At 46.9% G+C, this 15,692-nt stretch overlaps 1 protein-coding gene across 3 annotated transcripts in view; it reads left to right on the forward strand.

Annotated features, from left to right (window-relative positions):
• The window catches only part of LOC135238537 (metabotropic glutamate receptor 4-like), a 228,682-nt gene that overhangs the window by 32,558 nt on the left and 180,432 nt on the right, over positions 1 to 15,692 (forward strand). The gene's annotated exons all lie outside the window — the stretch shown is intronic.

A 15,692-nucleotide genomic window follows, 5' to 3' on the forward strand; every position in this document is an offset into this window, starting at 1 on the left:
TTTAAAGTTTTTCTATTCCTTTCTGAAATTAGCAACGATACGTCCTATATTTAGATCTTATTGAAAATGTTTAATTATTCAGATATTGTAATATCTCAGCTGGGTTTTTGTTGCTTGAATTGTCAGAATTCTGAATTGCGTGCAGTGCCTCTTTAATACCACTAGGAAATGTGCATGCACAAGTTCAGAAGCAATCTTAACCATTTCATATTTGGTACATTCTTATTCGAATAACTGAATCCAGAACCCAGACTTTAAAGTCAAAACCAAAACCAAAATGTCTGACAACTTTTACTCCGGAATTTAAGCTGCCGATCATTTGATAAATGAGGATTCTCATCTCTGGAATAAAAAAGCGCAATTTTTTTTTCCAAAGACAATAACGACAATGGAATGCCGCATCTGTCATTGGACAGGAGACGTATTTTTCTGGAATTATCACCTGGAACGGGCGTGTGAGATTCTGATTATTCTGATCGTCAGCGTCGCTGACAGCTTGCTGTAATGCCGTCCGTACCGTGTGTGCTGTCATCCGTCCACCCTGCATCTGTCCCTGCGTGAGTCTGCAATTAAAATTTAATCGATCTGAGCAGAGCAGTGCCCCCCCCGGTAACCAAATTCACAACACATTTTCACCACGCTGCCAAACATTTCAAAATACGTCTTTTAACATGTATCTTTGTAATATTATGAAAACATGTAGGCGTAAGAAACGGCCTTTTTCCATTTACGAACATTTGTTAATGGTTTGTGAAGCGCTGCATCTCCATCTCCATATAGCGCTATTCAAGCTCAATGCAGTGCAAAGAACGTAGCACTGAGTTTTCAAAGGAAGGGCTCTTAGCAGGCGCGTTTTTATCACCGCGTTCATTCGTCTCCGTGAATTGTGCTGCGCTGGCAGAAGACGGACTTTCGGTGCCGGAGAGCGGTTTCAGGAAGCAGCTACACGCATTAAAACCGCGTTGGTCTGCCGGAGGACGGTTTCAGGAAGCAGCTACACGCATTAAAACCGCGTTGGTCTGCCGGAGGACGGTTTCAGGAAGCAGCTACACGCATTAAAACCGCGTTGGTCTGCCGGAGGACGGTTTCAGGAAGCAGCTACACGCATTAAAACCGCGTTGGTCTGCCGGAGGACGGTTTCAGGAAGCAGCTACACGCATTAAAACCGCGTTGGTCTGCCGGAGGACGGTTTCAGGAAGCAGCTACACGCATTAAAACCGCGCTGGGCTTCCAGGATAATCAGCGAGCCGCCGCGCTCATCGATCAGGTGGATATCTTGCTCCGCTCCGCGGCGCTGTCCGGGGGCAGCCGACGTCAGGGGAGGAGCGCCGTGGCGGTGCCTGCCCGTACGCCTGCTCGCCCGTCTCCGTGGGAACGGGAGAGGAGGAGCGCGAGAGTTCTCCGGGCCGGACGCGAGCTGAAATCCGCCGCTCTGGCAGGCGGATGAAAAGGGGGAACCCGGCAGGGAAAAGGACCGCGCGCTTTTTGGCGCCCTGCGCGGGACACCTGGCGCTCGCTAACCGAACGCCTCCACTGCGCGGTGGGCACGAGGGCGGGCGCGGGGGTGGCCTAATCCTCTATTGCTGGGGCAAGGCCGCAAATGCCCCACAGCACTGTACGTCTACCGCGCCGCTTTCTTTGGACAGGGATTCTGTTGGAGAAGTGTGTGTTAAGTGTGTGTGTGTGTGTGTGTGTGTGTGTGTGAGAGAGAGAGAGAGAGAGAGAGAGAGAGAGAGAGAGTATGTTTGTGAGAGCACTGTGAAGAGAGAGAGAGAGACAGACAGAGGGGTGGGAGAGACAGAGGGAGGAAGAGTGTGTATATATACAGTATGAGGAGAAAGAGACAGAGATTAGAAGGAAGAAGTTTCCCTTTGCAAACGTTTCTCTTTGCAAAGCACTTGGCTTCTGTTGAGAAGAACGGCAACAGCTTAAACCTGCTAATTATCTGATGATTTGAAGCTGAAGTTCAGGAGATTTGATTGATGCTTCAAAAAAAAAAAAAAATCTTTTGGTGCCTGTTGCATGTCTTACATTCTAATGTGCTTATTTTCACCCTGGGTGCTGTAAAAAAGTGTCTCTAACACTGCAGTGCAGACAGCACAAATCCAGACATGTTTACAGCATTAGCTCACAGCTGGCAAGACAAGAATGTCTTGAGACCGAAGGACAGAGATGGAGCAACAATGCTCCCTTAGTCTCTTTATGACCTCTGATTGTCTAACAAGAATGTATTATGAGAAAATCTTTTAATCAAGCATGGAATTCTCTGAGCTAACTCCGCACCATTGAAATCCGCACAGAGGCAGTCTGTCTTGGCTGGGGTCTGGTAGTGTCTGAACTTCTGTTGACATCAGGGTTCGATGCTCAAAGTGATGGAGAACAGAAGTCTACTCTGTCAAATGGAAGCTCCGCCCCTTTCCTGTTTCCATGGAAATCGATCCAGTCTGACCTTTCGCTATTTTGCCCTCGTGGACCATAAGCCAAGAGGCGGAGTTTAGGCCCGAGAAATCTGTCGTGTTTCCTAATCTCTCGCCGTCATCTCTGCCTTAGAGACCTTCCTGACCTCTTCCTGCTAAACCAGCCGTGAGCTTGTTTGTCACTGACAGATCAGTCTTTGATCAGCGATGCTGATCTGCTTTTGACCTTGTGAGGGCCTCTGGGCAAGGTGGTCACCAAACTTGGTCATCAGGCGAAAACAGATAAGGCTTATGAGTTGCACACACAAAGAATGCAGGTTGCTATGGACAAGAACAACGGAGTGAAGAAAATGTTTTGTTCTTTCTGAGGCGGAAAGATCTAGATCAGAAAGAAGGGTGGAAAAAGGCACTTTTTTCCTTATTTTCGTTCTTATTTTGAAAGTGTCAAAGGCGGGCGGGGCCCTCACTTCTCCAACTCCCTTTCTTGTGCATTCAAAAGTCAGCTGATGAATAACTGCTGCCACATAAATCCATAGTTCAGACAGAGCAGGTATTTGCAATGCCACTGCAGGTTTAGAATTGTTTTTGTATCCTGGAAGAATGCGGGCGCCCACAAAATTCCATTACGACTTTTGTCACACGCACAAAAAAAGAGACACGCGTCCTTCGCAGTTCATTCCTCTTTACTTCCGACACGATGCCGAGCTCATCGCCGTTGAAAGATGAGTCTGTTTATTCACACGTACCTTTTTTCAGACGCACATTCGTCGTTCGTCGAAAGCTTGTTTCAAACAGACATTAATTCGAGAGACGCGACAGGAAAACGCTTTCAATAAAACACGATTCTCATCTTGATGCCTGTTGTTAATTTCTCTTTCTCTCGAATGGACGACGCAGGCGGTGCATTATGGGCCCCAGCCTGGAGAGAATAGGTGTGACATGTTCACATGAATATTGCACACGTTAATGCCGTGCACATTTAATATAAACAGTCCTCCATTTGTTAACGCTCAGATATTCATGCCACTGGCCCTGGCCCCTGGGTAATGAAATTTAGTCAGCACTGCCACAGGTGACAGTACAGTAATTGTGGGAATCTAGAGGGGTTTCTTGGGTGAAAAACATAGAAGGTTCTGCCAGGGATAAGATAGTGAGCTAAATTAACTGGATCACCATTTTCTCAGCAGACCGGGAGTGTACAGACTTACTGACCCAAGGCCACTGACCCCCACCCATCCGCTGGGCTGGTCTACAGGTCCTACATCTTCAGTACCAAACCCCCCACCCCCAAGAAGAACCTTGGCACACTATCCTAGCAGTCCTGACCATGACAGATCACTGCTTACAGGCAGAGGGTAGGGAGGTGGAGGAGGTCATGGTGACTCAGTTGTAATGAGAGCTTACTGTGGGCAGGTGGAGGGGGTGGGAGCAAGGAGGGTTGTGGGGTGGGGTGGGGGGTGGGGCAGGAGGGTGTGGGAGTGGGGAGGGTGTCAGAGGGTGTGGGGGGGGTCAGGAGAGTTGTGAGGTGGGGGGGGGGTCAGGGAGAGTTGTGAGGTGGGGGGGGGCGTCAGGGAGAATTGTGAGGTGGGGGGAGAGTCAGGGAGGGTTGTGAGGTCGGGGGGGAGGGTCACCTCTTCATTTTCTCTTCTCTCTCAGACTGTACCCTCCCACTCTGATATTTCATCTGTATCGCACGGAATTCCCAGCAGTCCAGCTTGTGAAAGCAAAACCTTCCAGCACCCAGACACCTGATTTAGCTCATTAAGGTGTTGAGGTAAGACCGTGATTAGTTAATTAGTAGAACCTGGTGTTTGCAGCACTGGGGTAAAACAAAAAACCTGCACCCACATCGGCCCTTTTCTCGGATAAAACTGGACACCCCTGGTCAAGGATATCTCTCATCTCAAAAAAAGGACGGTGGAAAAGTGAGAAATGTTACGGAGACGTTTGGTTCTCGGTACGTCTTACATGCACGAGTCAGGGGTTCCCTCCAGACTGACGTTTGGAACGCGTTCCACAGCCTCGCCACGGATTCAAACCCAGTCTTCTGTATCCGCGACCGCACAGACCCGTCCAGACTGCGCTTTTCACAGGCAGATTTCTGCTCTTCTGTGTGGACTTTAATATTTCTTGGCGGGTGGGATAGGATTGTGAAACGAGAGCCGTCTCCACAATTGGCTCTGACAGATTCCAACGTTTCCCTGTAGTCCATATTTCATAAATAAGGAATGAATGTTACGGTTTCCACCAGTAGCCTTGGCGTATTGGGCGTGGAGAATGAGGCGGTTGGTGCGACTGTCATATTTCTCTGCCTCGATGGCCAGCCTATCAGCTCACTTTTGCTCAGACCTCTAACTGCCCCCCCCCATAAAATAGCGTAAATCAGCGTAACACACTGAACTAGCCCCTGGCAATTAGGCTAGTCCAGCGTGTTAGCGTAAATCAGTTAGCAGAGCGTAGAAGGCTACTCAATATTTAGTCTCCATGCCCTGGTCAGATGTCAAAACTCATTCAAAACAGATATTCAGTGTCTTATTCCTTTTTGTTTCGGTCAAGCATGGACTTGAATCAATATTGGCAACTATAATCCACTATTGCTTACTATGCTAGGCATGTTTTCATGACAAAACATCTCGGATTGGGTTAGGACTTTATTCAGAGATCCACTGTTAATCAATGCTTCTCACCCAGGTTAATCAGAACTGGTTGTGTTGCAGTGGCACCATGGGATCCTGTGAACATGCCGCCATGTTTGCTTGCTGCACTGTGTAAACTCATCCGCGCTCGCTGTGGATATGAGCTGTAAGCGCACGCTATATCAGTGAAATACACCGCACAAGGTTTCCACTGACTTTCTCATTACGCCAATTACAAAGCCTGGAAACGGTAACCGGCTCACGGGCGGAATCTGCTTTGGGATCACTTGCTCCTCAGATTTGACTGGTGGGATCAGCCGCGGGCGGCCAGGTGACACAGTCAGATGATGGCGCTATGGGTGAGAGGTGGATTGGGGAAAAAAAAAAAAAACCGGCAGGTTCTGCACCAGATGAGAGGAATTTCTGAGTCAGAGAATTTGCCGCTGTAGACCTGCAGAGAATAAGAGGGAAGCAGCGCGTGGGGACGGAGAGCCGCTGAATTATGAACAGGCCTTATTTTGTTGTGAGAAACGCAACGCTGTGGGTTACAAAGTGCTACATTAATGCACCAGGATGCTGTTTTTCATGCAGGGTGCGGAGGGAGCTGGTTCACTGAGGGGAATTCCCCCCCCCAGCGCTGCTTCTGAATGTTTCATAATTCCCAGACGTTGATTGACGCTCTCATGTTTCATTAATGGTTTTATTGGTGCTATGAGGTAAATAGTTTATTTTTTTTTCATAATCATGAGTCAGTAATTATGTCTCATTTAAAATATAAACTGAGCAGCTGTGGTGGATGATGAATCAGATCAGCCTCTCTGTGAACGCCAGACTCCTCTTTAGACGCATCAGACCGAATTCCCAGGGGCCTGCAGTGTCTGTGGTTTCCTTTCAATCAGTTGTTAGTTTAGGCCTTGAGAACCTAGGTGTGTGGATTCATTAGGCAATCTGTGCCTGAGATGAACCACCGATGCTTGGAGTACCTTGAAAACCAGCAGACACTGCGGCCCTCCAGGACTGGAGTTTGACACCTGAGTCCCAGCCTGCATGGAGTCCCAGCTCCGGATGGACTCTTAGCTGTAGAGTTCAAGCGAAATTCTTTTGGTTGAGGCCTCTTATTTTTTAATGTTGAATTTTTTTTCACAAATTTTAGTGTCTCCAGGCCTTGAACAAGACTAAATATTCACTGAATATTTAAAAAAAAGATTTAAAAAAGAAAAAAGATTTAAGATATGACTGAGAGTCAGCCAAGTGCTGAGGCCTGTGATATGCCACATTTTGTTTAAAGCGAAAAATTGTGGCACTTCGGCTGTACGCAGCTAATGTTCAAATAGCCAAGTTCAGCACACTGTATGCAAATGAGTTTATGCAAAGAGACCGCTTCTGTCTCCGAGACAGCGTCTGCACGAGGTGCGCACCCCTCACTTTAAGTGGAAACGTTTTTAAAAGGTTCGAAGAAGACTGTCCTCCTAAATCTAAGTCTCCTGAAGTGTCTCCACACCTTGCATGCAGACATTATTTTTAAACTGCTCTTCTAAAGATGCGAAACAAAAAAATACAAGTGGATGCAAAATTCATGGCCTCTGTTTTCAGAGCCAGAAATAAAGTGCTGCTTTATATGGAGCCATGACATGAGAGTCCAGCTCCGTGTTTCTTGCTAATCCGGTTCCACTTCTTCTGTACCCATCCAGAGCGGGCCGGTGCGGGTGCAGGCTTTTGTTCCAACCAAGCAGTGATGATTCTACAACACACCTGATTCTACTAATCAAGGTCCTTGGCAAAGACCCCAGTGGTTGATTCTTAGAGCCAGGTGTGTAATTGCTTGGTTGGAATGAAAGCCTGCACCCACACCGGCCGTTTTTTTGGATAAGATTGAGGACCCCTGCCTCACAGCTAGGATACTCAGATCTGGCCCTCAAGGCCTGTAGTCCTGCTGGTTTTGTTTTCTTCCTGAAAGTTAATTGGTGGATTAATGCTGCTGATAGGCCAGAGATTTACCTAGGGCCTAATTTACTAAGATCTTTAGCATGTGCAAAACCTTTTAGCACACACAAAACCAATAACACGACCAGTGATTGGTAATGGTATTTGTTTTCCGCCAATCATTGGTTGTGTTAGTTTTGCGTGTGCTGAAAGGTTTTGCACATGCCTAAAGGCCTAGGTAAATTGGGCCCCCTGATATCCAAGTTTAAGTTGGCCCTGCTTACAGGGGAAAGACTGAAAGCCATCTGTACTACAGGCCTGGAGGGATAGATCTGAGTGCCCCCGCCTTACAAGGCTGCCATGGCGACCGGCAGGAACTGTGCCGGTTGGTTGATTTCCCACTTTGCAGACGGCGCGGTGTCAGCACCCTGATTGTTTCCAGCGGGAGCCTTGACATTTAGGGGGGGGCTGCGGTACGTGCCGCCCGACTGCCCAGCGTTCCCGCCGCGAATCAGCGCCGCTCTGTAGGGTCACTGACCGGCGATGCGATTTTTGTCGATTCGCTGATCCACAACAAAAACAAGCACCTGGGGGTCTGCTAAACGGGCCCTGGAACTCCGTGTCGTGATTGGACGAGAGGGCCACGGCTGAGCTCCGTGTCGTGATTGGACGAGAGGGCCACGGCTGAGCTTTTCCGGCCACACACACACACACCTGCGGTGCGGTTTCGTGGAGGTAGACGGACGCTAACACCGAAAAGGAGGTCATGACTGTACCCACGGTGCAATGTGGCGGTGGATATTTGAGGTTTTCTGGGTTGCTTTTGCGTCTGCAGGTCCTTGTTAAGGTCGGTGGACTCACAAGCTCCAGTAAGCGCAAAGATGTTCTGGAAAAAAACCCCCTGGTTTCCTCTGCCAGTAATCTTGTACATACCCTTGTAAAGTTTCATCTGGACTATTAGTCATGATTAATTCTCAAATTAAGCCCTAATTAGAGCTCTCAATAAAAAATAATAAAAAAAACAAACAGAAAATGGCATTTTAAAGGTAAAGAAAACACTACGATTGAAATGAAATGGCATGGTTTAATAGTATTTTGGTTGGTACCAGGAAAGATGCTAAATGTAAATTCTGTGATTGACACTGATCACATTGACACATATCTGTTCATCTGAATTAATGACAGTTCTTGCGTAGAAGAGTCCCCTGACCGCACGCAAGCAAACTCTTCTCATTTAATCTTTGCCTTGTTGGCTTTACAGAGATTAGGTCAGAATAGTGTTCACTGTGTGAAGTAAACTGTGTTCTTGGCTAGAAATAGCTGTACAAAATAAGTATTATATCTTATTGAACCTGTGTTTTGTAGCTGTCCGTGACCATGAAATGCACTTTTTTGTTACGTCGCTTTGGATAAAAGCGTCTGCCAAATAAATGTAATGTAATGTTAATCTGACATCAGAGGTGGAAAGTCCAGGGGTGTGAAAGTATAAGTTCTTGCCATGTGTTTCTTTCACCCATGAACTCCTGGCTGAAGAATCGTGCTAATGTTAGCAAATTCAGGTAATTGAAACAAAGTACTTTTGAACCTGGATTTTACATACTCCATACTCCATACTCCGTACTCCATACTCCATACTCCATACTCGTGCTCGGCAGACAGCGTAGAGTCTGAGTCGAGGCATTGCGGGAAATAAACGCGCTAAACGATGCTAACCATCTCTCGACACTTGACACTCGCAAACCAAAACAATTTTTTTATTAAGAGAAAGAGGTGGTGACAGTTGAGAACACAAACGTGCGATGCTCGCTGGAGGATGTGTGAGAGTCTCCCATGTTTTGCGTCATGGCGTCTTGTTAGCTACGCCTGCATGTGCACTTGCTTCGGCTGACGAAGAATAAATGCTCGCTGCGGTAGATATTGATTATTTGTAGGCTGTTATGACATATTCTGACATCGCTGTGACATTTTTGCGAACTTCTTTCTCTACCGTATGCCTTCCTTCTTGAATAGCCTAGCATAAACAGCGGTATGTTAATGCAAGGCCAATTTAGCCTAAAGACAGTAGCCTGGACTGTGTTTGTGTCTGTTAAATCTTCATCAATGCGATTGCATTAAAAGTAAATATATTTATTAATCATAAGAGGAACTCTAGCGTTAGCTTCAAGTGCATTTAAATGAATACTTATGACAGAGTTAAATGCAAAAACAGCATTTCATTGTAGGTAAAGAAAATAAAACCATGCAAAATGGTAAGTGCTAGTGTTGCTGCAAGATGGTGGTGGGGTGGTGGCATTTACTTCCCTGCTTCACTTTTTAAAACATACATAAAAACCTATGTGCTACACATGCACATGTTTATATAAATTACCTTTTCTTTTTCCTTAGTGATTAGGAATCTGCCAGTGAGTGCTCGTTTAGTCGAGTAAACGGTCCCACCCCTGACCAGCAGGGACCTTTCCCTGTGTCAGAGACGGCGGTTTGGCTAAAGGCGATCTGTGTCCTGCCATGTTTGCCGCTTTCGCTGTGGCATGAAAAATGAGTTCTGTCCTCCTGAAAGTGGGCCGGAGATGAGAATCCAGCACAAAGACAGGGGTTCCCCCCCCCCTCCCCCCCACACTGGTTCCCTTACAGTCCAGAGAGAAATGTAAAAAGAAGAATAACCCACGTAGCACATCTCATGTCCTGAGAAACAAGCTCATTGAGTTGTTTCCCCCCACCCCACTCACACACACACGCAGACACAGGCACCCGCACAAACACACGCACTCACTTACGCACACACACACACACACACACACACACACTCAGACACATGCACTCAAACACACACACACACACGCAGACACAGGCACCCGCACAAACACACACACTCACTTACGCGCACACACACACACTCAGACACATGCACCCAAACACACACACACACACACACTCCATTGCATATTCATGTCCTCCCTCCTGGCTTTATGGTCCTGTAATGAATAAAAGGCCTTCCGTGCAGTGCTGGTTCACAGAGAACAGACACGATATTGCGGCAGTTGTAAAAACAGGTGGGCTGGCTGTTACATTACTGAATCAGTTTTGGGGGGTGGGGGGAGTAAATAGCATTTTTAATGTCCCTTACCGTGCCGTGCCTCTCTCTCTCTCTCTTTTTCTCTCTCTCTCTCTCTCTCTTTTTCTCTCTCTCGCAGGGTGTAATTGTGCGGAGAGTAATAGTGATGTTACTGGCAGCCACTACAGCAGAACCTCTGTAAGGGAGGTTTCCAGCTAACACATAGAAAATCGTGCTCACGGTGTGACGGGCATGTTTTTGTCAGTGTTACAACATTGCTATTGCATGGCAGCAACACTGTGAGACATTATGCGATAGCTGGGCTTGGAATGATGCCCCCCCCCTCCCCCCCAAGACACATTTCTGAAAGTGGTCTTTTCAGCATTGCGCCCTCAGATCTGGGTGATTCCAATGAGTGAAAATTGGCATGCGGGCCTCGCCTTTTTCACAAATGGCCACATGTCACGTTTCAGCTGCGACATCTCTCTGCACATCGTTATGGTCATTAACCGAATTCTAGAAGGGAGGTGCTGAACACCACAGTATGGGGGGGGGGGTTTCTCATGGACTGTGAATCAGAGACCCCCTCCATGTGAACAGTCAGGCTGTAGCGTGGTGTAAGGTTGCCAGATTTACAATTTGTCAAAACTGGACAACATGCTTGAGGCGAGGGGCAGGTGTGGGGATGATGGCGAATTGGGTCGGTGGGGGCGCGAGGTGGTTTGGCTGGAACCACAAACCAGACCTGTGCAAATAATTTGACAACCGGACATTCCAGTCAAAAACCGGACCCTAGTGTGGAGTATTGGTTAGAGAGCTGCCACTCTCACACAATCACAACAGTAATTAATATTTGCTATTCTGGCCGTTGCTCTTATCCACAGCGACTTGCAAAGTAGTCACAGCATCAGGAGTGAACGTACAACACTGGCAGGATCCGTGATTAACTTCTGAGGGCCATTCTACCAGCAATGTGCATTGAAAGTAAATGATGGCCCACAAATCATACGTATACACCCAAGTGCAAAAGCACAGGGCAGGGCATACATCTGGCTTAGTACAAAGCAAGCAAAGGGGAGTTCATCGTAATGATATAACACTAGAGTCCAAATGTGAGTGTGTGGTGGGCAAGCGATAAGTCCGGTGTATTTGGTGTGTGGGTTAGGATGGACCGTGTGCAAGGTGCCATGGCTAGAGCTGGCGGGTGAGGTCTTTTTAGTTTGATTTCCAGCCGGGTCACTGCGTGTCTCACCTCAAGTGTAGGAGGGCACTCGTTTATCAACCGTGCCTACGCGCTGGTTTTGCGCGTGCGTTCGTTTCCACGCCAGCTTTAATTTACCGCGTTTTAACGTGAAGCGGAAAAAGGGCTTGCCTGCACGTGAACTTCGGACCCCGCAGAAGCACGGCTAGCGCTCTGAATGTTGCACTGCAAGCTGCAGACTCGGCTCTCCGTCCTCTTTCTACGTCGGATAAGGGAAGCAGGCCTGTGTGTGCTAGTTATTCGTACGGCCTTGCTCTGCCTGCCCATTTCAACACGGGAACGAAACCAGCAATCAGTCACCGATGAAGACCTGTCATGCGCTATGAAGTCTGAGTAATTATACGCTGCCAACAGGAGGTTCTATAAATCAAGCTTTACATTGAGAGGTGTGGTGAAAAAAAAAAAAAATATATACTGCATCCTGTGGAATAAATGAATCGGTTCAACTGAACAGATGTAACGTGATAATGTGGTGTGATGACATTATCGGCTCATAGCTTAGCGCCAAATCGACGTATTATTTAATAAGAGGTGACGACTTGGTCGAACCGTCGTAGTGCCTCATCGACATGCTATCCAATCAGATCATGTGATGTGTCGCGATCAACTCATCAGTCGTTGCCTAATTGACACATTCGGTGTGCTGGTGTAAGCAATTAGCGATTGAACGATTATTCCATATTGGCATAGATACTCCCCAAATTCCATGCTGTTATCTACACAGCGGGACTTTCAGTTGCAAACTCCCGTTTGGAGAGAAGGAAGCCCTTTGGCGCGAGTGTGTGTGTTCAGTGACTGGGCACGCGAGTCCCGGGTCTTGAGCTCATGCGTCTAAACACCTTTATCTGATCCAAACGATTCCAGGTTTTTGGATTTTTGGATTTTTGGATCTTTCATGTTGTAAACTCATGTTGTAATTTCATTTCCAGGGATGATTTTAATCTCACAATTTCTACAGATGGATAAGGTTTAGAATAACCTTTTCCAGGTTTCAGGCCTACACTCACATGTGCGTGTGTGTGTGTGCGTGCGTGTGTTATGTGCAAACGTGCATGCTGTGGGTACATGTGTCTATATGCAAGATAAATAAATGGTAAATGGACTGCATTTATATAGCGCTTTTATCCAAAGCGCTTTACAATTGATGCCTCTCATTCGCCAGAGCAGTGAGGGGTTAGGTGTCTTGCTCAAGAACACTTCGACATGCCCAGGGCGGGGTTTGAACCGGCAACCCTCCGACTGCCAGACAATCGGTCTTACCTCCTGAGCTATGTATAAGCCTATATTTGAGTGCGAGTGTATGATTGCTGAGTGATTGTTGGATAGCGAAGGCCATTTGCACTTGTATTCCGTTTGCTATGCATAATGTAGCCAGGATGTCATGCATCCTTTTATCCTTTATGTTAACACCAGGTTTTATGTTTTTACACAGGTCAAGTATCGGTTTAAATTTATAGAACAGAGCTGCGTGGATGGTGGCCTGTGGCACACTGAATCCTGTGCTCTGTGTTTGTGAGGGAAAGACAAAGGTAGAAATGGCCTAAATGAAAGCCATTCATCAGCAGATTCTGGCGTTTGGGAGGTAAATACGAGCGAGTCCCCCCAATCTGACGGACAATTATTCAGCTCCAAGAGCTCATTTTTGCTCTTGTAATTTGCATGGGTTTCGTAAATGTGTGTTTGATTGATACTGAGGGTTCTGGTTTCATTATTTCGTTCCTTTCAAGGGAATGATTGAAAGACAATACTTCATTTGGCTGCGGTTTTAAGTACCCTAGAATAAATTAGCTACCCTCCCTTGAAAATATTTAAAAAATGAAAGTTTTTCATTTTTTTCCCCCCCTTTTCCATTCCATTCGATCCCCGTGAAACGACTCAAACCTCGGCAGGGCTGAAGATTAGAGCTCTCATTGCTGTATCGCACTGTGAGGAGGGGGAACTTTGCCACAGCCTTGTCATGCTTGGATCTGCACTGTGTCCTGGGAATTCTCTCGGTGATGCAAGTCAGGGCAGCCCTTCAACTGCCGGCAAACCCACCCACCCACCTACCCACCGCAAGGCGCCCCCGTGTAATTACTGCAGTACCCCCGGGGAGGAGTTTTGGGGGTAATTATTTAATACTCGTTGAGAAACGCAGGTCTAATCCAGGGCCTTGTCGCCTCGGATACGCAGGCAATTAATCTGAGACCCGGCTGAACCTCGGAGGACCTCTCGCTTGCTCTGCCCACAGGAACATGGCAGGTGATGTGCGGAGCTGGAGTTTTCCCTCTCAGTTAATTTAACGTCAGTGTTGTGCAGGCTAACTGAAAATGTACCCCGAGCGATGCACTGGGAAACTGGTGGTGTGGTGTGTGTGTTGTGTGTGTTGTGTGTGGTGGACGTTCGCGGACCTTGTGGGTGGGGGCAGGGGGAGGGGGTATGGGTGGAGAGGGGGGGGTGGTCAGTGGGCTGGGACTGGATGTGGGAGATTGTGATTGCATACTGGGTGGGGGGGTTGCAATCGTGGACCAAGAGGAGTAGGGGGTGCAATGGCGTTTTGGGTGGGTAGGTGTAGTAAGGATTGCGATCGAAGATGGGGGGTGTTGGTGGTGGTGGTGGCGGGGGGGGGGGGGGGACACATGCCCTTCCACCTTCCCCCCTTTAATCTCTGCCCTTGTCTGCCGTTTAGGACAGGCCCCCCCCCCCTCCCCTTGTTCCCATTGAAAGGATATCTGGCTACAGCTGCAATTTATCTCTCCGTTCCACGAGGACCTGAGCGGTGATTACCATCAGCGTTCCTTTATTAGAACTACAATCAGACGGCACACAGGAGCTACATGATTCAGAGGAAGATGCTGATTGCGCAGACCATACACTATTCTGATCCTTAAACACAGTGGATGTCCTATTCTGATCCTTAAACATAGTGGATGTCCTATTCTGATCCTTAAACACAGTGGTATTCCCTTATTATGTATCCCTTAAAACAGTGGATGTCCTATTCTGATCCTTAAACATAGTGGATGTCCTATTCTGATCCTTAAACACAGTGGATGTCCTATTATGATCCTTAAATAGAGTGGATATCCTATTCTGATCCTTAAACATAGTGGATGTCCTATTCTGATCCTTAAACACAGTGGATGTCCTATTCTGATCCTTAAACACAGTGGATGTCCTATTATGATCCTTAAACACAGTGGATGTCCTATTCTGATCCTTAAACACAGTGGATGTCCTATTCTGATCCTTAAACACAGTGGATATCCTATTCTGATCCTTAAACACAGTGGATGTCCTATTATGATCCTTAAACACAGTGGATGTCCTTTTTTGAGCCTTAAACACAGTAGATGTCCTATTCTGATCCTTAAACACAGTGGTTGTCTTAATCTGATTCTTAAACACAGTGGATGTCCTCTTCTGATTCTTAAACACAGTGGATGCCCTGACAGTAGATTATTCTAAGATGGAGAAACATTCTAGGTGTTTGAGAATAAATGATGATTAAGGCTTTGTGTTGTCAGCTCTCATTAGACATTAAACAGATTTAATTGCGATGGATTTGCTTTGAAAAATTCTAGAATGCGTACTAAGAATCGCACAGGATGATTCATGGTGAACTACTTGGCCAGTGTTCTTGGACGAAGGTTGTAGTTGGATGCTAGGATCCATTGATGAATAGAAAATAGCGTTTCCATCATCATTACTACCAAGAAGATCGTTTCTGCACAAGACGGGTCTAATGAAATCACCAGAGCCTCCCCAGGTTCTGTTGTGCTTTTTATCTTGGTTTGAGTTCAACTTGCGTTCCATCCTTCCTCAAATGTTTAGCCTAAAATAAATTTCAAAAATTGAAATTCATTATTTCATCTTGCTCTTTTCTACATAAAAAAACTTGAGGATGCTGTGGGTGATTTGGCAATTAATACCCCAGGCACTTACTCACAGGCTGAAGCTCTATACCGCCTGTTATCCTGTCAAGAGGAGCCCTCTGTTCCAATATCATTATTACAATTCCTCAGCCACCTAAGGTCTCTCCACTGGCTTCCCATAATGCTTTGGTGTGCCAGTTACTATCAATCAGAGTGGGCCTTGGCACTGGTTTCAGGACAACAAATCTGCACTGCAGTGTGAGGAAGATGAAGAGCGGGCAGGACAGAGAGCCGATGATTGGGAGCGAGAGGAAGCAGAGACGTCAGGCGGAGATGGATCGAAGGGGGGGCGGCAAGGTTGAGCTCAGATGTAACTTTATGTATGTTGTTCTGTATTATTAATACAGATCTCTAATGCAGGCCTGTATTGGCGGATGACGGTGTAGAGTAATGGTTAGGGAACCGGGTTCGCATTTCTGATGCGGTTGGAATTGTACCTTTGGAATTGTACCTTTGTGTACAGGTACTTAATCTGAATTGTCTCAGCAA

Source organism: Anguilla rostrata, chromosome 13 (genome assembly GCF_018555375.3).
Source record: "Anguilla rostrata isolate EN2019 chromosome 13, ASM1855537v3, whole genome shotgun sequence".
NCBI classification, from domain to species: domain Eukaryota; kingdom Metazoa; phylum Chordata; class Actinopteri; order Anguilliformes; family Anguillidae; genus Anguilla; species Anguilla rostrata.